Here is a 23,392-nt window from a genome sequence, read left to right on the forward strand (position 1 = left end):
CATCATGACCATTTATGAGTATTTTAGCTGTACTGTCTTGGGAGTTTACTGTATGTTTTTTGTGGAAGGCAAAATACAAATATTTTGAATGTATAGGAAAAAATGGTATGCGTTTTCTAACTTCTGCAGTACTGCTTTAAGCTTAATGCACTTCAGATTGATTTCAAAGACTTCAGTTCTTCTCTCAGCATTGCTTGTGGACAAATACAGATTTTGATGACACCTCACCCCACTCTCCCAAAAAAGACATGAGAATCTGGACTCTTTTGTAAAACAAAAGAAAAAAATTATGCAAAATGCTACATAAACTTCCAAGAAGATCTTAAGCAATAAACAGGCAATGCTAGAATCAGGTACACGGTGATGTGTAGAGGAAGATGTGTACATTTGTAGAGCTAAAACTGCGTACATGCTTCTCTGTATAATGTACATTGAGGGAAGGGGTTTAGTCCTTCTTCTTGTAAAACCGTACCTCACCACCCTTATGTATTAGTCATGTGTGAACTGTAGAAATAGATTTGTCAGGTAATCAGCCCAAGTATCTTCCTCTTACTAGAAGCTACACAGGAGTCTGTGCAAAACTATAACACTGACAGGAGTTGCTAAAGCAAACAAATCTCCTTTGTTTTGATCATTCCAAAATACTGTTCATGCTAAGGTTATTAGGCAAAACCAAAGTTAAGGCAAAACAGATTCATTCCCATGTTTATATACCACTATACGTACTCTCTACAAATCAGGCTGTGTAATGATGGGACTGACCTCTAAGTGTGGGAGTGCAAATAGGTGTAACAGATCACCATCTTTCTGTGAGAGAAACCTTCTCATGGAAACAGACAAGCCAGACAGTGTGCAGTGTGCATTTTAATTAAAATCACATCCTGGGCATTTAAGTTTTCAAAAATTGTTAGTATGACAGAAGTTACATTTTCTTGTGACTACTATTATTACTGTCAGACTGCCTGCTTCAAGTGGGGGGCTGAAGGTTACATATGGGATGGGGGAACGTAAAGTTAGTTGGAAGGGGTTAGTACATGGGGCCGTAGCCTTGGAATGCTCTTTGTTGGCTAACGGTCTTTTGCTGTCTTGTCTACAGCTGTGCAAAAGACCCCTTAGGACATTATGTATAGCCCTAAGCAGTGACTGCAGTGCTATAAACTGCAGGTGACTCTGGTCAAATCCAATTTCTCTTCCTGAACGGAGCACAAGCTATCACTGTGGCATATTCCTTGCCAAGGGAAACAGGGACAACAACTTTATGGATTATTATAGAGAATGTCTTTCAAATTTACGCTCGGTATTGTATTTCTTTAAATAATTTTACACTGTTTGCATTCTTGCATTTGTAATTGAAGCTAAGGGAGCATGACGGAGTAAGATGACGTTGTGGTGCGTATCTTACAGTCTGTAAGTGCAGTCTTACAGATGAAAAGATGAGCTGGTTATCTTAGTAAAAGACCCCACTTGTCTTTCATGTATCAGACTTGGGACTCACAAAGAGGCTTTCTAGGAACATCTTAATTTTTTTTACTGTTCTTACTGACATTCATATGATTCATTGATGTGCATTTTACAAATAAAGCCATGCCACAAAAAAGATGAAATGACCTACCCAAGGCTGTAGAAAAAATTGTCGTGCAGTCAGCAGTTGACTCACTCCTAAATTTCTGTTCTATTGTATTATTCTTTGGCACTTAACTAATACTTGTGCCTTGAAAAGTCTTCCCTTCTGGAAATGAGTTTTGCTTCAGCTCCAAGGAGCACAACCACTTTAAAAATAGAGGAGTAAAAACCACATCTTTGGGGAAAAGTTTAAAAAAGGCACAAGAAAAACAAATTATTTCACAGTTTAAAATTCCACTTTGAAGTGCATTTTGGTGATTATCTGATAAATCCCTAAGAACAGAATTGGAATGACACTATATATGTGCTTGAAGCAGTTGTCTCTTTAATGGATCTTTTGGAACTTGCCTAAGTTGCCATGAGAAGCCCATTTTTATCATGCTGTACTGTAATATTTAGTACTGAAATTGGCTTTTAATAAAATTAACTACAAGTTCAAAATGTTTAATGGACTTCATGGCAGTAAAATTAAGAAGAATGTCATTTTGTCTCTTTAATGTGCCCCCAAACATTCTTGCAATGAATTAGAACGCTGATTGTTATTTTTCAGCTCAGGACTTGGCAGGTGTGTAACACGACTCCTGATAGCAGGACAGCAGATTACATTCTCCTATAAAACCATTTCTAAGGGACTTGGCACAAAAACTGTTATTGCATGTCTGCAGGTGTTTAGTAATTGGATTAATGCAGAGCAGAAGGAATGTCTAACGCCCCAGCACTGAGAAACGCTGAGGAAAGACACATTCATTTCTGAGTGTAACCTGGAATGCATGATGACAGCCTGTTCACACACATAGAGCCAGATCTAAGCCTGCAAGTTTAAAATTAACTGCTGTGAGCAATCACCTTCCAGAGAAAAGTTTATCCAAACCTAAATACAATAACAGGAGCTCTGTAAGTAAGGAGGTAGGGAGCTTTGGGATATGTTTTGATCCCATTCCAAAAGCAACTTGCATAACCTTAGCAAAAGTCCTTATATCATGCATATCACAGATCCCTAAAATCCTAGGTGTCTAATAAAAATGTCCTTGATAAACATATAGACCCTCAAAATTCTGTAAAGGTACAAAGCATATAATATAATCTCAGATCAAGGGCTTTCAGGATAAATTGATGTTCTTTTAAATATCTTGATCATGAATTAGAAAGGCTTTTGTAATGGCCAGGGACCAAAGACATAAATCTTTCTATACTGATGGCAATGTTAAACTAAGAAGTCCATTTGAACTAGTAAACACTAGAAACAAATTTCTAAAAGGGTCTCAGCTCAGGCTCTGTCACTGCTCAGAAAAACACTTTTACGTAACCTTTAGGTTCACTGAGTTTTAATGTACAGCTGACAGGTTGTTCTTAAAAAATCACTTGAGCACAGGTACTGCTTGAGAAAGCATCTTTTTGCACATATGCCTTATAGATTAAATTTAACAGCAGAGGGATTTAAGGATAAAACAATTCTTTATGTTATCCTGTGCTGGGAAAACAGGACCCCTGAGAAACAGTTCTCTGCTGCTAGGACTCCTTGGAGGACAAAAGTGATGTGGGTCCAGTGAGGGCCCTTTAGGAACTCTTATCTTTTTTATCTGTCAGGATATTATTCTCCAGGTCTACACCATGAGGAAAAAAAACGGTACTGAGGTAACTGACCGGTGTGCTTTTTGGCTGTCTGTTTCCTCTGGAAGCAGTACTAGCTGCAGGTAGGAGAGACCAATGCCCTGTAAACTAGACTGTTGGCTAATGAGAAAAGCCACGAAGTTTGGATAATGTTCATACCTCAGGCTTGCTGGGGTTTCCACAGTGCTTCTTCTAGACCATGGAGATGTCTCAGGTGAGGATCTAAGTGCTTTTGACTTTTCCCCCATCTCTCTAACCTTTATGAATGAAGATGAGGAGTGGGTATGACTCCATGTAGTTTTCTAATGTTCGTTGGTTAGAACTACAAATTACTGAAATAAACAGTGGATTAGTTTCAAGGTGAAGTACAGTTTACTGTTCTTTACATTCTTGATAAGAACTTACTAGCAAATAAGAATCCTAAGAAAATATATTCTTAAGACTAAAACAGGTACAGAATATTTTTATTATACCACATTGCCTATGTAAAAGATAAGTTTTCCTTGGGGAATTTAATCAAAATACTCCTGCCTTTTGGGAATAATACTTGAATATTTTACCAGAATCTTGAAAGCTTTGTCCAATGCAATGAATGACATTTCACTGGGGATCAGGAGTTTAATGACCATGGAGCAAATGGCAGCCTCATGGAGGTCATTGAGAAATCTGTGCTGACTTCCAGATGCAACAGTCACAAGTCACTCCCACTGCAGTTAAAGCTGTTAAACAGCTTCCGTTATAGCTTTGTCTTTGACATGCACACAGCTTTCTCCAGGCTTGACCTCTATCAGAAGGCTTATTGTTGAGAACATGGACAGTAGAGGATTGACTGCATGTATAATAGAGCTCATGTTGCACAGATAAATACACATGCACAATCTACTGTTATAAAAATTTTTAGGGTGAAAGTTTCAGCTTCCCAGAAGGTCAGGGAATGTTGTATCACCATTCCCTTCACAGACGCTGTTCTGCCTCAGTTTAGATCCTTTCTGTGCATTGCATAAGTCAGACCCTAGCGTGGAGGGTCCATTTCATGTGGTGTGGGGAATGCTTCATTTGAATTTTTCCAGCTTTCAGATGTTTGACTTTGGAGCTTTAACACTCCTTGCTCATTAGCTTTTATGATTTTTTTTTTTTTTCTGAGCAAGAAAATTAAAAAAGGTCTGTGGTGAATCCACAAGCTTGAGCATTGCATTCCTGTGGCACAGAACTGCTGTGCTGAATGATGATGCTGACCATATAGGCTGATGGCAGGCTATTCTAACAGGGAAATTAATATTGCTTGAAACTCAGGGAATGATAAAAGCAACCAATTCCACACATAACCATCCCTTCTCCCAGAAAGGTGCCGGTGTTTCCGTCTAACCTTTTCCAGCTTTAATCTTCATAATTTTATTTGCTCCTCAAAAACAACTTTGAACAATTTCTGAGAAAGCCTGTGAAGCTCAGAGTTCCCTGCAGGTGAAGGAATGGCTGTGTACTAGCGAAGGATCCCAGCAGTGGGAACTAAAAGGAAATAAGGGGATAAGTTTGCAGGTGTTTGCCCTATTTATACACTCACTATGAATTTACTCACAGTCTATTGTTGAAAACAGGAAAACAAGTTATCTGGACCTTTGTTCAGACTGAATACACACTGTTATGTTCTTACATAAGTCCAAAAGTTACAGAATTCAGACAGAACCAGTTGCCTTGACTCCCTTTATTGTCAGTGGAGACAGACAGAATGATTTACGCCACTTTTCTTGAACACCTGGCTTAGGAGCTGCCTTCTAGAGGTACCTGTACTTCTCCACTGACTGCAAGGGGACTTTGCATGTCTTTTCTGCCTGAGACTAGAATCATACTTTCAGACTATTGCATTACTTACCTGAATCTCATTCCAGCCTGAAGTATCAGGAAAGATTCACTCTGCGTTGTTACAGTAGGGTGAATGATACTTTCTTCTCCAAACAAATGAAGCTCTCCATAAAAAAATTATACTATTGAAACAACCATTGTCAGAGTTATATTAGGCAAGGCTTCACATCTTTTTCAACAGCTACACAAAAAAATTATGCAGCCTCATGAGCAGACCTTGATGGTTTTACTCTTTGCGAATAGAAGCTTTGTCATCTGTATTCTGACTGATTACATGGAGCATCCTCTGGGAGAAGTCTGTGCTTAGTGTAGCAGGGCTGATTCACCTACTCTGTGTGTTTACTGAAGGGAATTACAGACAGCACTACTCAAGGAAAATGAGCATTCAACACTTACTGAAGAAGCTTGTTAGTTCTTTCACATTAAATACTTCACATTAGTATTAAAATAGAAATAAATCACTCCTAGTAACAGAGCAGGCAGCTTTAACCATTGTTCAATTCTAAGTCTAGATTGCTTTTTCATGTTGTTCTCAGAAAGGTTGATTGCAAATTATGAAGTTTTAAAAAGCAGTTTTTTCTGCAAGTGAAAGAAGAAATGCAGACCTCACTCCAAGGATAAATGGTTATGATTAATGCTTAACTGTACAAATGCTTTTTAGGAAGAAATGGATTGTCTGCTTGAAGTATTAAGTATTGTGCCTATATTTAAAGGATCATTAATTATGCTACAGAATATAATTTTGTGGGTTTTTTTTTTAAAGAAGTTTGAAATTCCTACTGTGTCATAGTTTGCTTTAGTCTCTTTCTCTTATTTTTGTATTTTTTAAAAAATGCAGAAAGTCAGGAGATGTGCCAACCAGAGGCAGAGACATGTTCAGACCTGTAACCTTACAGGTTCAGAATGACTTCAAAGTTGAAACTGGTAGGATCTGGTTACATTTCATGACAGAGGATAAATTTATGCCTGTAAGCTATAACCTTTGGTCAGTCCTCGTTCCTTCCTATTGGCCAAGAGTTATACGTGTGTTATTCATCTGTCATGCAGCCACACTGAATAAAATTCTCTTTGTTTTTTCTTTTGTTTTACTGGCTACTTACATCTTCCACAAAGATGGGAGCTATCCAAATTGACTGTGTGCCTTTCTACAGAAGAGAAATGAAACTTTTAAAGAATGATATCCACTGTGCTAATGCAAAGGATGGTGAATGCTGGGGCTGCTGTAAAAACTGAAAAGTAGAATAGCTGTTATTCACATAGCAATTGAATTGAGAAAACATTCAGTTATTATTAACACCATGTTTGTGTAGCCACAACACAGAATGCTGGGACTACATTTATACCAGTAAATAAAATGGCCCAGGGCTCTCCTCTGGCTCTGTGACCTATTGACACTAGTGAGCTCATGATCAGCCAGATGAACTCCTGTACTTTCCAAAACTGTGTGTCTGCATAAACAGGCTGTTGGTTTTTGGGTTAGCTAAGACCTGAAAACTGTGTCCAGGCATTATCTGGAAGAATGTTTGGATCAAGGTGTGCTAGTAATTTAACATCATGACCTGTCCCTTTTTACTATGCTAATATAGAAGTAATAAAAAATGCCAGATGTGCCAGTCAAACCTAGATATAAGCAGCAATATTGAGAGGACAGTTATATATAAACCTGGGTTGTGCAAATATATACGTAATTTTCCTTCTGCATTGCAGGATGGAATAAAAAGAAACTAAGTTTCTTCTAATATTTGGGAACAAGATGCATTCTCTTGCTGCTACTCTTAAAAGTCTGGGAGAAGGAATTTCTCTCATTAAAAAATGTTCCTTTTATCAAAGGAAGGCAGTATGTGAACAATATATTACAAGTTTGTAATGGAAATCCAGCTTCACAAAACCAAAACAATATGAAGCATTCTCTTCTCCCCAAACTATGAGGGTTTCAAATTTCATCCTGAATGAATAGTTCTGTTTCCCACTCAAACATATTTCTTGGGCAACTCCTGGAAACCTGATATCTGAACACTGATTTTTATGGGAGCTCTTCTGAGTTTTTGTACAAGTCTACACCTAAGGGTACACTGGAATACATGATTGTTCATAGCTGGAGCTATGACGGTACATATATGTGTCTTGTACACCTTCATTAAAGAGTGCATGCGGATATTACATTTAACTTCAGTTTTTAACACATAATCACTGTACTGAACTCTGGTAGTGTGTTCAGTGTGGACCACCTACTTTTATGGTGAAGGAACTAAAGCTCAAGTTCCCATTTCACCTGACTGGGCAACCTTGGGATCCCATCCTAATTTTTCAGTGAGGCTAAATCCCTCAAACAGACCAGGCTTTTCTGGGCACAATCAGATAATTGTGGGAAGACACCAGAGAAGAGTCAAGTGCCTCAATTTGTTGTGAAATCGTGAGTACCTTAGGTGGCTTTAGGATAAAGCGCCTCCATATTTTTCCTGTGAAGGAGTGCAGTCCAAGAAAGACCCAGTAACTTGGCTACAATTTTCTTTTATTGCTGGCTAAGCTAATCTAGCCACAGAGATGCTAGTGCTGATTATCTGAATCAATTCTACAACAAATACATCCTCTTCAGATTTTATTTCAGGAAGAAATTCTTGGCTTTGAGATGGAAAAAATGTGGGTGCTGGGCTTCTGAAGAAAAAAAAAAAAAAGTGCTGTACTTCTGAAGTTCCTTTAGTAAGACAGGGGATATTGCTACAGAAATTGTTGTCTCCAGTTCTCCCCTGCTTGGAGAAGTCTTACTGCTAGCTGATAATACTTATCCAAGGTGACATTAAAACTTCCTTGTATTCTTAAACATGTGGTGTGCCATCCTAAACAAAGGCAATCTGATATTAAAAGTATAGATGTACTGCAAGGACTACTTAAAGAAATGCGGGGTGTAGTGGGTGTTGAGTAAAGCTCTCCCACATTTCTGCATAACGCAGGCTGCAGCCCAAGATGAAGAAAACCTCAGCACAGGCAAGATATGCAAGGCTGTATAGCCAATGATAACAGGAAAGTTTAACACTAGATCAACACAAGTATAATTACCTGTTTCAAGTGGAGACATTATTCTTCATTTCCTGCCCTCAGATTGTTGCTCTGAACTGTTAAACAATAGCTGTGTTTTGTGCAAGAAGGGTTGAGTTTCAGAGGCTGGTGAAATGGTTCCCCTGTGGGACCAGAGCTAAAGGCAGATGGATTCACTGAGTGTCACTGGGCTGCTTTAGGTGGGTGAAGACAGCCTGAAAAACACAGAAATGGTGGGGAAAGGTAGCTTATTTCATGATCAAAAAGCCATTAGAATTATTACAACAGCATTTTCATCCAGCTGATTTCAGTTCTTTTGACTCATACACACTGTAAACCCAGTGTACTAACACATGATCAAGAGATGATCTTTTTTCTGATGAGCTCCAAATTTCTAATATTAGGAGAGATTTCAATTTTCTTTCCATATTAGTCTCTGTGCATAACTCTTCCTTTTTCTCCTTCATCCATTTCCCACCTTTCAGTCATACCCTTTCAATCATACTTTTTTTCTTTCGGAAGTGTCTCTGCTGCTTACTGGTAATGTCCAGAGGCACTAAGTTTTCTTTCCATGGATCCAGACTTCTTCAAGGCCCAGTAGGACTTGCCCTTGGAAAGATCACTATGAAGCAGTGATAAAATTATTTAAAAATAAGTTTATATAAAAAGAAAGTGATACATTTTAAAATAAAAAAACCACTGTCTTTTTGTTTTTCTCCCACAATTTACCTGGCTTAGCTGTTTATAATATAAGTAAACCTTTGCAAAGAACTCTGCAAATGAGCAGAATGGACCTTACACCTAACAAGTTTGTTGTGTCCTAAATAATACCAAGCTCATGCATTTAGATAGTATAAAGTAGCAATGAAACATTTTTCTACAAAGTGGTTTTGTTCTTAGTTATATAAAATAATTCATTCCTTTCTTTTCAAAATGTCCTCTTTTTCAAAAGTACACAAAAGGCAAAAAGGAAAGGTTGCATGGATGGTGTGAACTAGGATAGACAGGATAGAAAGATTGGGAAGAAGCTGTAGAAGATGCATAAATGGCTTGGAAATGTCTATGCATAAAGGCTTTCTCTGTAATCTCTAATCTTTAAGTAACATTAAACTGTCTGCATTAAGTCTTCTTCAGATGTATCTACACAACAGATGTCGATCCCGTGAATCTTTCAAGTGAAAACATTCCTTGATTCATAGCAAATTTATGATTAAAAGATGGTATAAAGATGAGAAACCACCCGCCATTATGAGCCATGATGAACATGTGTGCAAAGTTATTGCAAAAGACACCGTGCATTCTGCTCTAGAAAAGGCAAAAAATGTTCCCTTTGGTTGAATAAAATGTACAAATTAAGTAAAGATGGTTCTCTCCTACTGTTTGAGTCTTTCATATCAGTTTACAAGCAGGAAAATCATAAGAGCTCAGCAATAAGTACAACATTACTTCTATTCATCTGTCAATTTCAAGAAATCACAGTATATAATTTGTTGAGTAATCCTTTGAATTCCCATCTGAACATTAAAGAAGCAATGTGGTATCACTTCATGTACCTGTCTGTGACTTTTCAGACTGTAAACAACTCTGCATAGTTTGATTCAGCTGTCTGAAACCATGAGGCAGACATTTATATTAACAAAGGATTTCTTTAGAACTGCTGGCTTTATCTAATGAATACAACAATTCTTCTCCCACCTGAGGGCATATAGAAAAGGCAGTGGAGACAGTAGAATTTTAATGGTGTTGATATTTTCTTTACGTTCAGGGAGAAGAAAAAAATGCCATGTGAGTTAAGTAACTATATGAAAGTGAAGAAACGTGCAAAAATCCAAATATTCGTTTCATGGAACAAGAAAACTTAAGAAGATGTACCGAGAGTTAAGAAAACAGAGTTGACAACTGCAAATTCTATCTCAACCTGTGGCTGGCCTTCCATTCATAATTCCAGAAGCAGCATGGGCTGCCCATCTTCCTGGAGGTCCCTTGCACAACACAGCTGCATTTCTGAGCTGGGAGCAGTGCAGGTCAGCAGAGGAGGAAGAGGAGGTGAGCAAGGTCCCCCACCAGGGATATGACAGCAGCCAGGTCTGGAAGAGCCAATCTGGGCAGATAAGCAGGGCCTGGCACCCAGGGCCTGGAACCCAGGGCCTGTCCCACTGCACCAGCCAGGGAGCAGGGCTGGTGGGGGGCTGGCAGGGCAGCCCCAGGCCCAGAAGCTGGACACCACCCTAGAGATGGGGACAGGCTGAGGCCGGGTGGCACTCAAGAGGACCAGTTAATGGGCTCTCGGGAGGGGCGGCGCAGGCCGGGACCCGGGCTTTGGCCCTTCCTAGTGAGAGGCCAGAGGCTTTGTGTGGCCCTTCACAGGGCCAGCTCTCGGGACCGGGCGTGTTCAGGGCACTGTCGCCTCCCTCGGTTCGGCTCAGCTCGGGGAGGGTCACTTGCCCCCGTCGCCCCTGCATCACAAACGTTGTCGTAGCGGAGCGCTGGTGACATCACAGCTGGCGGAAGGGTGACACGTCACAAACGCGGGGCCAATAGGAACGTGGGCCTGAAGCAAGGCCAGGCGGCACTTTGCCTGCGAGCTGCCGGGCGAAGACAGAGGCTCTTGAGCTGGGAAGGGAGAGCAAGCGCACTGCGAGCTGGGTGCGGCTGCGCCTCCTCAAGCTCTCCTTGGCTCTCTCTGGCACGTGTTACAGGCATGCCCGTCACGCCCTGGGCAATGAGCTGGTTCCCCGGGCCAGCGGCCTTCGTCGCCTTCTCTGCTTTCCTGGGGCTGCTGCTGGTGCTGGTGGTGCTTGCCTACCGCCGCCTCACAGTGCCCACGGCCAAGGCCCAGGTAGGAGTCGGTGCTGGTGCAGAGCTGTGCCCTGGCCGGCAGGGTGGGAGGTCAGCAGGGGCCCGGGAGCAGCCCCAGGGGTGGGCTGGGGGGCCCTTGCCTGGCAGGGGAGGCCGTTTCCCAGCCATGCCCTGGCCGGGCTCTGGGGTTTTGCCGGTGCCCAGCAGGCGCAGGGAACGCTCCCCTCTAACGCACTGTTTGCCCTGCCTGGGTAGGAAAGGAGACCAAAGGAGCGCCCATGCAGAGGCAACAAGGAGGACGACAGAAGTAAGCGAGCCCTGGGCACGGACAGGTGTCCTGCAAAGACCCTCGCTGGCTCCATGTGCCTACTGACCCGTGTGAGGGGGCCCCATCAGCTCATTCCGTATCCTCTGCCTGCGGCCTTTGACCCCCTGCGGTCCCCACAGCCCTCAAGGACGTGGTAGGTGGAGCCGTCCCCGCTGGTACCCCTCCGGGATACCCCCACCAAGAAAGGTCCCACTAACGCTGCCCTCTGCCCCTCTGCAGCTCTCCCGTACACCTGGAGATGGATGGCACGTATGAAACAATCGTCCATGAGATACAGAGGAGCATGGAGGACCTAAAGAGAGATTTGGACATGTGAGGCCACCGAGGAGGGAATGGGGACAGCAATGGGGGGCATGGCTTGGGGCTGCTGGCTGGGGAGGGCAAGGGGAGATCTATGGGCCAAAAATGTAAGGGCAGATGCCCTTCTGGAGGCAACGATGTCCGTGACTCCCCTTTCTCCTGGGGCAGAGGGAACCGCTGTGCCCAGCAGGCACGGAGGGGGCCTCGGGCACATGCTGGGTGGGATCCCACGGCAGTGGGTGGTGACACAGCCTGCTGCCTCCTTGGGGGCTGGAAGGATGGCCCCAGGATGCTCCGGAGTGCTGGGCTTAAGCTTCCCCTCTTCTTCTGCCTCCTCCTCCTCCTCCTCTTCATACAGGTTCAGCCTGGAGACATCTGAGAACAGCGACACTGCCTGGACTTCCCTCATGGCCAGTGAAGATGGGCCCTCTTCAAGTGTCTCTTTGACACCTTCAAGTGACAACTCCTGGCCTTACACCAGGGCCAGTGACTTTGGCTGCTCTTCACGGGTGTCTCTGGCTTCTCTTGTGCATGGAGCAGACATGGCTCATGCCTCCAGCATCCACCCTGGCCTGGGCCACCCCAGGGCTGACCTGGAGGTTCGCTCTGGCCCAGCAACTCGCCCACCCTGCAGGGAGGAAGTGGACAGATGCCTTGAGGCTGGCACCGTGCACCAGCACCAGCAAGATCTTGCGATCCAGCTGGGTGCTCCCACTGCACCTCCAGAGGCACCTGATGTTTGCTCCAGGGAAACAGAGATGCCTACCAAAGACCACAGGGGCCAGTACGCCTTGGAGGGCCTCATCCCAGAAGCGCAACTGCTGAAGGAACTGGGCCCGCCAGACAATGTGGACGAGACTCCGCAGACTGTCCCAGCCTCAACTCCTCCACCACCTCAGCGAGCACAAGAGCACAACGGGGTGGTGGTTCCCATGGACAACGACCCACCCTTCCTGGACTATGAGGCTATGCAATGGACACCGGAGTATCGCATTGCAAACCTGAAGATCCAACAGAACTACCCACTGCCAACCAGGGTCCTGGAAGACAAGGAGAGCTCTGAAGACATCGCCCTGGGGCAAAATGTCGCTCAGCCTCCCCCTCTGCAGGGGTGCACTGAGCTGCCCGACCGCTCTCCCTTCTGGCGTGGGGACAGGCACGTCGAGACCACGAAGCCGGCAGAACAGCTCCCTGGTCCGCAGGATGAGCCTGCCGACCCTCTGGATCTGCACACGGCTGGCTCCAGCAGGCTCTGCCCCGAGCGCAGCGAAGCCCCACGCCACAGCCTGCCTGGCAGTGAAGGCTCCCAGACTTCAGCTCCATCTGCTGCAGCAGGCCTGGGAGCAGGAAGGGGAGGGATGGTGGAAGAAAGGCCTCCTCCCGAGAACAGGCCCAAGAGGCAGCAGAGCCAGAAGAGGGCTGCTGCCCAGAATTCTCTGCAGTTCCACGTGTGCGGGTCCACCCTACGGATCCCTCTCTATCGGCATGGGAGGCTTCTAGTGCGGTGGGACCACACCAGGCTCGTGCCCCGCTGAGAGCAGCCAGACCCAGGAGTCCTGGGGCAGAGACACCACCTCTGCCAGGCAGCAGCTGCTGTGTGCTCGCCCTCACCCTGCTTTGCTGTTAGGGCGCCCGTGCACCAAGCTCCTAGGCACAGACATGGCCCAATTTACCAGCAGCAGAAAGAAGAGTTGAGGAGCCCTCAAGTGAAAATGACAAAGGGGATGGGAAGCAAAGCCTGAGTGCCCAATAAGAGCCAGACTGAGGTCATCAAGTTGCGTCACCATGCTCTTCCCATTTCAGGTGTCCAGGGTCAGAGGGCCCAGCAGGGCATGGACCCAGTGAGCAGCAAATCCCTGCCAGGCCTTATGAGGCAGCAGGAGCTCTTCCAGTAAACATGTTTCTCTTTAAGTGAACTCATGGGAGTCTCTTCTTTCCTGGTGTATTGGATTTATGTGGCAAGATTTTGGTAGCTGGCAGGGCTGTACGTACGGTTTCTGTGAGAAGAGACCAGGAGCTCCCCCCCTGGGTTGGACAAAGCCAGTTCTATCCACCTCTGAAATGGAACCATGCATGGCCAAAGCTGAGCCCATCAGTGACAGTGGTGGTGCCTCTGTGATAAGAAAGGGTAAGAAGTGCTGCACCACAGCTGTTAGAGAAAGGAGTGAGAATAGTGTGAGAGAAACATTTTTGCAGATACCAAGGTGACTGAAAAAAGAGGGGGAGGAGGCGCTCCAGGTACCAGAGGAGAAATTCCCCTTCAGCCCTTGGAGACCATAGTGAAGTAGGTTGTCCCCCTGCAGCCCATGAAGGACCATGCCTGAGCAGACAACTACACCACACTGTGGAGGACACCACACTGCAGCAGATGGATATGCCCTGAAGGAGTTGTCAGCCAGTGGAGAGACCATGCTGGAACAGGCTTCTGGCAGGAACTGTGGCCCATGGAGCAGTCTGTTCTGGATGGACTGCACCCTGTGGAAGTGACCCACACTGGAGCAGCTCTTGAGGAACTGCGGTCCATGGGAAGGACCCATGTTAAAGCAGTTCATGAAGGATTGTACCCCATGGGAGGGACCCCATGCTGGAGCAGTGGAAGAGTGTGAGGAAGATTGAGTGGCAGAGATGAAGTGTTATGGACTAACCACAATCCCCATTCCCACTACCCCCTGTGCTGCTTGAGGGGAAAGAAATGAGAGTGGGAAGTGCAGCTCAGCCTGGGAAGAAGGGGCAGTAGGGGGCGGTATTTTTAGTTTTGTTTCTCACTATCCTACTTCCTTAATAATTGGCAAAAAACTACTCTTCCCCAAATCAAGTCTGTTTTGCCCTTGACAGTAAGTACTGAGTGATCTCCCTATCCTTATTTTCACCCAGGTTCTTTTTAATTTAATTTCTCCCCCTACGCTGTTGAGGAGGCAGGAGGTGAGAGAACAGCTTTATGGGCACCTGGCAGCCAGCAAATATTAACGCACCACACCTGGGGATGAGATGTGGCTCCTGCTCACTTCTTATTCCTCTTTCTATGGGCCAGTTGGGCAGCAGCTCTGTTGACAGTTTCTGTGGAGAGGATCATGATGGCTCTCCAGGTTATTAAGGAGGGCCACGTGGGACTGGTCTCACACTTCAGGCTTCCAGAGACAGCATGGGCTGCCCAACTGCACACTACAGCTGTGTTTCTGGGCTAGAAGTGGTGCAGGTCCTTTAAGGCAGCAAGCATTAGAAAGCCAATGAGGTTTGGTATCCACCATGGAACAGAGAAGTTGGAGGCCCCAGTGTCTGTTCTCCTGTCTGCACTGGGACAGGCAAGAGGAATAATAGAAAAATGCTTCTGCGGGCACCAGTAGGATAGAGTGGGCCCATGTTCTCCACAATCTCTGTCTCTCTCTTTAAAGGGATATCTGGAGAACAGCATAAAGGTGACCTGAAAGCCCTGTGAGAATGGCAAAATCACAGACCTGAGCTCTGGGGTTCACTAGCAGCTCTTTTTCCTTAAGGCAGATGATACTGTGCTGGAAACCCTGTGCCTTTCACTTTCCTGTGATCAGAGCAGATCCTGACATAATAAAAAGGCCGAGGAGGAGGAGGAGGAGGAGGAGGAGGAGGAGGAGGAGGTGGTGAGCAGGATCCCCTAGCAGGCAGAAAAGACTAATGAGGGATGGCAGAGGGGAGGGGGAGGGAAGAAGTCTTTTAAGTCCCGTTGAATCTCTGGGTGGCTGCTGATTTATTTATTTTCTGAAATAAATGGAAATGTCTTACTGCACCTAAAGTTAGCCATCTACAGCATATACATCTAATTTGAACTAGCCATCTTTTCAGTCAGTGCTGGAAGAAGGGCACATTCAAACTCAAAATAGCAAACTGTTTACAATGGGATAGTAACATTCATTTATTGTGTGTTGTAATAAGAAACAAAGGTGAAAACAGAGGAACTCTTTGCTCTTCAAAACCTTCTTGTGCTAAAACTGCTGTACCCATCTTGCTTGGAGTTCATACGTTTCATATTCTTATGAAGGATGTCCTGGACTTGATGGAACAAGGCCCTTCAGACTATGCATAATTTTTATTCTGTTTGGTATGATACTTTTTAAATGGCAGTTGGTGTTATGCCCTTGAATGAAAAGGCAGCAACCAAGCTACAGATTTTGCCTGGAACAGAGGTTAGGAATGCTAGAATGTTGCAAGACCTTGGCAGGGATCTACAGTAAAGGAAGAAAATTATCTCTGAGGAAAGGAATTATCATGATGTCCTCTTCTGTTCTGCTGATAAGCTTCTTCAGTGAAAGACTGGTCAAGGATATTTTTATTCTGTTTAATGACATCTTATAATATTTTTGCATGCTTTTTGAATACAGCTAAGATGTGAAAATATAGCTGTTAATCAGTTAAGGGAATGGATCTTTCATTTTTTATAGTTGGATACTCCAGAAGCATTTTCTCAGGTATCCTTGTCAGGCATTTTTGAGGCAGTCCAGAATTTGCTTGATCATGTTCCAACGTGGCTGTTAAAAGAATGCCTGCCTTTTCTCAGTCAGGCTATCCTGAGAGTTGTGAATTGTTGTCTTCAATCTGGGACGGTTCCAAAATAATTTAAACTGGGCTACAATCATTCTTTTGTTAGAGAAGATGTCTTCATCCACGGATGTTTTGTTTAATACCCAACCAGTTCATAATGTACACATTTCAGTTAACAAGTTGGAAAACGCAGTTTAAAGTTCAGTCCAGATTTTATATATGCTATAGTATACATCTGGCAGAGCTAGACATTATGATTGTCCCTCGGTTGCTAATAGTGTAACTTTTTTTGCATTGAGATCTGTTCTTCTTGGTAATTTACTTTTTGCCAGGATTTTGGCAAATAACTTCAATACCTCGTTACTGTTATGCACAGACCTTTTGTAATAGCTATTATTGTGCTTGCCCTGATATATAAAGCAAGATAATGTTAGTGTCTTAGTGGAAGGTTAGTAGTAATTCTGAATGCAAAATGAGTCTTAGCAATTCAGTTCCAATAAATTACCAACACGACTGGCAGGAAATGAGTAACTAAAATATATAGGTGAAACATTGCAACAGAAAACCCTAAGGTATCTAAAAAGTCTGATCCATTTTGCATGTAAATCAATGACACTGAAATTCACAAACATTTTCTAGGTTTTCTCAGTGGTACATAGGGAGAAAAAGGCACTTTCAGAGAGTTATTCACCAGTAGGTCTGTCATACTCTGGAAATGACTATTTTTTCCAGGGTTTCATGAAGGGGCAAAGTTCCCTAATGAAGAGTAGACTTTTGCTTTTAGATTTTGAAGTTCAGGCAGCTTAGTCTTGAAGGCCTTCTCTAGCAATGAACTCGAAATAAAATAACTGGAGGCTCTTTAGACTTACGAAGGCCAACCTGTTAAACACCAGTGTCAAAGTTAGGGCTTTATTTAGCATCTTTGCTTGATAAGGCATAGTGGTCTGTAAGCCTTTTATAGTTTCTTAGAGAATGGCACAGGATTGCTAACTCTCACTTTTTTATTTTTATTTTGTTTTAATGTGGGTATTGAGATCTTTAGTAGTTTGTCTCTTCCCCTGTTATTGAGTTATATAATATGAAAATATGCCAGAGTTAATTTGAAAAAAGTTTTTCTAGCCCTCAGGGCAGCATAAATGAAGCTATAAAATAAGAACCATGTATAAGTAGTAAAGTTGCGATATTTAATGTTTCTGAAGTATTGTGAGGCCTGAATTATTACAGCCTGATCACAGTCAGTATCATCTGAGAAATACTCCCACTCTTAAGATAAATACGTATTTTCATAATACAACCTCTCTTCTCCTAGTGAATTTTAATTACTGAACTATTTGTAAGGAAAAGTTTAGTTAAGTGTCAGAAAAAATCCTATTTTTGTAGATGAATCCAAGAAATTATCTTTCCAATATTCTTTGTACCAACAGTGAGGAGGGTTTCGCTGAGAATATAAAGCTTTGTGTGAACTTGCTGTTAGACTGTGAACTGCCTTCCAGCTCTTTCAGTATCAGTTGGAAATGAAAAATAAAACCATATGAAAAATTGAAACAGCATGTTGATGTCTTATTATTTCAGATATCATACTAGTCTTTCTATCGATGTGAGAAATAGAATTTTTCAGAACTTCCCAAAATCATAAAAATATTTTAAATGTCTTAAAATATTATAAATCAATTTTAAAAATTGCAAAAATGGTTTATACTGATTCACTGCTTTGAAGAAAATTAGTTTGGCAAGGATAAGGAAAAAGAAAGAAATAACAGCATGAACACAAAACACTTCATTTAAAAAGGTAGATTCCCCTAATGCAGATTATTTGCTTTTGTAAGCCTGACTAAAACCTTCATATAGTGAAATTGTGAACATATGGAATGTTCAAAATCTGTAGGAAATTAGTTTAAAACAGAGTGTGGGATTCATTTGCTCAAATTTAGTCATCTACAAAGTAGACATCTAAGTCTGAACTAGTTTTCCAGGCCCTAGGTAATCAATAAAGAGAAACAGCCTCTTGCAGAGAACAATTCATCCCCATTCTAAACCACATCTGAAATGGTCCAGATGAATTACTCCCAGAAAATATTTATTCTTCTTCATTGAACACAAATACAGACATGATTGACTACCTTGGACATAAACATCCGTAATATAGTCTACTGTTAGGCAAGACACCTTCATTATTTTCAGAACTGTAATAGATGTAAACTGTCTACTTCCAATTTGGGCACAGAAATCAGCTACGTGGTTGAATTTCCTTAGGTTTAGCTTGGTTACCTCAAAATCTGTGCATGCATATGCACACATACATGTACCTACTTACGTTCATATGCAGGATGTATAGTCTCTGTCAAGACTTAGATCAGAAATACTCATCTTGATAACTTGCCTCTGTAATGTCACATTCAGAAACCACTCATGTTACTCAGGGTTTTCAAATTAATATTATGGAGTTGAGCAAGAACATTAACAGCAACTGGGGTGGAAATTTCCATCACTTATTTTGTAAGCCTCACCTCCAAATGAATGCCACATCATCTCTCCTAACTCATTCATACATATGTTTGGAAATTAAAAGGAAATTAGTTCTGCACCAGAAGGTTTTTGAGAGTGACTCTACTACAAGCATCTCCTTAAAATACATAACACACAAGGTAAGCTGTAGAATTATTTAGCCAGATTAATCCACAGATCCTAAAATCTTAAGAATCATTCTATGAGAAATAGAGCTAAGGGGTTGCTTAGCTGTTAGGCAGTGCTTAACAAAAGGTGAAATTTTTGGAGTTGTAAAGGCTGTATGGAAATCCTTAAAAAGCAAGTACGCTTAATTTCCACTTTGCGTAGTCTGTTGTGAAGTGGGGAAGGCACTGATAAGTGTCTCAGTGCTCACATCACAAAGATAAAACTTTTGTTTTTTGTCTTATGGTATAGATGAAAAATAGTTCTGACAGTCATTTCTACCTAAGAACATCAGTTTACAAACCCATATATCAAGTGCTGAATCATTTCCTATAACAGGAGCTGATGTAATCCTTACCATCTCCTCCAGTTGGCTCTTTCAACATGCCAATCTTTTGTGACAGTATTCTCTTGAACTTCAGCCAGTAACCCTAATCTATTTTAAACATTTTTCCCCTCTTTCTGTTACAGTCAAAAAGACAAATGTCAAGCGGGTATCAAACTGCCTTCATGTCTCCTTCACAGCTTCATTACATACAGGACATGATTCAATTTAAGGTGCATTCAGATGTCAGGAATTAGGTGTCTACAAGCATGCTAGTAGCTGAGATCCCATTAGAGCCAATGGAGAGCTAAAGCTCAACTCATTTGCCTAAACCTAGGCCTCTAGTGGCATTTAGAATGCCCTTAATATCTTAAGACAACTGAACACAAGCCCTTTGGGGAAGTGAAATGTCTTGGTTTAGCATCTGGAGGCCTGTCAGGACACTAAGGCAAATCAGCAGGCATTAGAAGCCCATGGGCAGGCAACTGAACTTGAACCCTTGTGGTCTGGGTTGCCATTCACAAATCTAACATACGGGCTATGTTTATAATGGTGTTTGCCACCATTCACATGGTTCAGCTGGAGGCAGCAATGAAGGAATTGATCTAGCATGGAACTGTAGCCTAGGTGCTGAAATCAATTAACCAGGAGCTCTGGGTATGGCCCAAATGTTACAAAGGTTAAGAAAATTATTTTCCCTAACCATGCTACACTTTGAATCAGGCCATCTGAGCATGGAATAACTTCCAGGATCAGATCTATCATGACTTTATTATTCACTGCAGATTTAATGAAACTGCTTCAGCAATATAAACTTGGTAGTAAAATATAGATCAGCATTCTGTTCTTACAGTGTTTTATGCATATGATTCACTTATAAACTTTCATTAAGGAAGCTGGGTTAAAGTTGTGAGGCATAGTTTTTATAAGCTTTGTCTCCTTCAAATCTTATAAAAATAAATTTAAGTAGCTTACATATCCCTAAATAAGCTATAACAATAGTATAGCACAGTTCAGTTAATTTAGCATGTTAGAAAAAGTTTTCTTGCTGGTTTTCAAAATGTTAGAGTTTTGCCGGATATATCATTACCACCAAGTTGGTACTGACTTGTGGAGGCTATAAAACAAATAAAGTCATTAAAAATAATTTGAACAAAAGGAGTAACTTGATATCATAATGCCATCCACATTTGGTTAAAATGACTTATTTTAAAGCTCCCTTTCATCTTACTAAACAGATTTCCAAAGTTAAAAAAAATGTGATTAATAAATTATCCCCCATAAATCTTATGATAACTATGATAGTCTTTGGAGAATTATGAAGCCACATCTGGAAAAAGTATTTTACTGCCTGTAAAACAGCATGCCATGAATTTTACTAGTTCATATTAGTAAGTAAAATACGGTATATAGTTTTTGCATTCATCAGTGTGAGTGCAAAACACATAGTTTTCTTCTCCCCCAAACCCTTAGATTTATTTCACAAAGAAAGTTTCTTGTAAAGTTTATAAGGAGCTTGTTTTCCTTTATTCATACAGAGATATTTCTCCTTTATATTAGCTGTAATTTACAAGATGAACTGGAGAGTACCTAACATCAGAACAGAAGTAAGTAAACAGTAAGAGTAATAGGGTTCATTTGTTATTATTATTGCACCAAGGCTAAAATGAGCAAGCCTAAGCGACTGAATAAATGCCAAAGCACTAATCAAGACGGAAAGCAAAGAAGTTAATTTTCTGCTATGTAATCCAACAAAAGCTATTACGTTATTCTTTTGTATTAATGACATTTTGAAATATATAGATTAGAGTTGCAAGTCATTCAAGATGAGTGGCTGTAATATTTCTGGAATTAAAAACTTGATTAAACTTAAGTATTTCTTAAATAAAATGAGCAATGTTCTTGTAGAGCCAAGTATGTCCCAGGGAAATATAAACCCCTTTTTATTTCCAAGCAGATGTTTGCAATAAGAAATGGATGGTGAGTGAAAGGGAAGAACACCATTAAGCTAAGGTAACCCTTAAAGATTTTTATATAGTTCTGCAATCATAAGCTCCATCAGTGATAAATATCACAATAGTGCTTGTAATGTACCTGGTTTTATTTATGTGTAGATTCTTGAATATGCTTTTTCTCAAGTAGTATAATTTGCTTAATGACCACAGAAAGCTATATTTTAATGTAAATGAAAGTGACATATTTTTTGTAACCTGAAAAGGTTCTTTCTGTAAAGACAATAACAACTGTAAACATGTTTTGTTTTTTGAATAGAAATAAGTAAAAATCCCACAGATATGCTTACTAAGAAAATGTATCTGAATTAGATTCTGACAGTCTACTTCATTGCAAGCAATACTCTAACAATATCAACATTTTAGAATTATTTGTGTAACATGTTGCTCAGACTGATAACATGGATGACATTCTGTCCATAAAATTGCTATCGTAGTAAATCTAGGTCTCTTCTGTTTTAAAATGGCTGTTTATCTTGTAGTATTATTATGCTGGTTGTAGCTGATTTTTTAAATATTCAAAGCTGAAATGCACTTGTACCTATTGATGCTTGTTGCCTTTTCTGGAAACAAAGACTTTATTTTCTTCTAACTTGCCTCAAGCTTTCCTTTGCTACCCTCCTGTGATTTTGGCAGAGGTTTAAGAGGAAGGCCAGGGTCTTTGCATAACTAAGTGTTGCATATGCACTGCGTAGCAGCTTTGCTGCTGTGGGAAGGGTTGGGTAATATCAAAATCGCATGGCCCCAGACAGACTCCCGAGTGAGTGTCAGCCATTTAGTTAGGCAATGGACATTCAGATAGGCATTGGGTTTACCTGGCAAGGTTTTGGTGGCAGTGGGGCTGCAGGAAAGGCCTCTGCAGGGAGAGGCCAGGGTCTTCCCCGTGCTGGTCACAGCCAGTTCCAGCCACCTCTGCAACAGACCTACTGCCCAAAGCTCAGCCAGCATGGTGAGCTGGCAGTGTCCCTGGAGAGTTGGTGCTGCTGCTGAGAAAACACATGCAAGAAAAGGCAAATAACACAAGATGGAGATGGGTGGGGGTGGTTGGGGGTGGGTGGTTGGGGAAGAGAGTGAGAAATGAAAGAAGGAATACCAAGCTCAGGGAAAAAGGAGTAGAAGGCTGCAAGTGCTAGAACAGTCATTCTCTGCAGCACATGGAGAACCTGTGCTATACAGAGCACGCTTATCCTGAAGGACTGTAGCAAGTGAGAAGGACCCATGCTGGAGCAGAGGAAAAGTGTGACAAGAAAAGAGTGGCAGAGAGAAACTGTTATGCTTTGACCACAGCCCCCATCCTCCATCCTCCCTGTGCTGCTGGGGGCCACATAAAGGAGCCTGGATTGATGGAGTGAAGTTGAGCCTGGTAGAGGAGGAAGAAAGGTTTTGCTTTTGATGTTTGTGTTTTTGGTTCTCACCACCCAAATCTACTTGGCAAGATTCCACCCCCCACCCCCCTACGCCCCCATATTCAATCTGTTTTGCCTGTGATGGTGATTGATAAGCAATCTTCCTGTTTTCTTCTCAGCCCAGAAGCTTTCTCATCCAATTTCTTTCCCATTCCGTCCCAGTGAGCAGTGGTGGTAAGAGACATGAGTGAGCAGCTGGGTGGGTGTTTGGCTGTTAGCCAAGTCTAACCACAAAATGTAGCATAACAGTAGAACGTTAGAAGCTACATATATAAATAGACTGGTACAGTGCAAACCATATGTAACAAATCCTTACTTTTGTAGCATGGATGCATGTCTGTGTTAGCTTCATTCTCACGAAGTTATTCCAAAGTGAATGTAACCCATTTTGAAAGACAATTACAAAATTTGCATAAGTTCATCAAACAATTTTCTGTATGAATTCCAGAATATAAATTATCTTGAAAAAACATCAGTGTGAAATATTTCTCTGTATCAACAAGCCTCTCCCCTTATCATCAAGGTGCAGGAAATGCATGCTGTCACTCTGCAAACCCTGGGTTAGGTAAGAAAGAAAAATCAGCTACACAAACCAGCCAGAAAGCACCAGTGTGAAAAAGGCTCTAGGGGACTATAGGGAAGCACAAAACTTACCTGTTGGTCTTTGATGATGCTTCAAAAAAGACAAGTCTCATTTGGGAGTGTGATAACAGGACTGTTGCTTCTAAGGTAGAGGAGTTAATTATTCCATTCTACTCAACACCAGAAAAATCTCAAATGTAGTACTCTGCCCAGTTTCAACACCACATTTAAAGAAACAGGTAGATATATTGGAAAGAGTCCAAAGGTGAGCAAAAACCCAAGGCATTAAGAAAATATGACGTCTGTGGAAATGCAAAAAGAACTGCTT

Source organism: Falco rusticolus, chromosome 6 (genome assembly GCF_015220075.1).
Source record: "Falco rusticolus isolate bFalRus1 chromosome 6, bFalRus1.pri, whole genome shotgun sequence".
In the NCBI taxonomy this organism is placed as follows: Eukaryota; Metazoa; Chordata; class Aves; order Falconiformes; family Falconidae; genus Falco; species Falco rusticolus.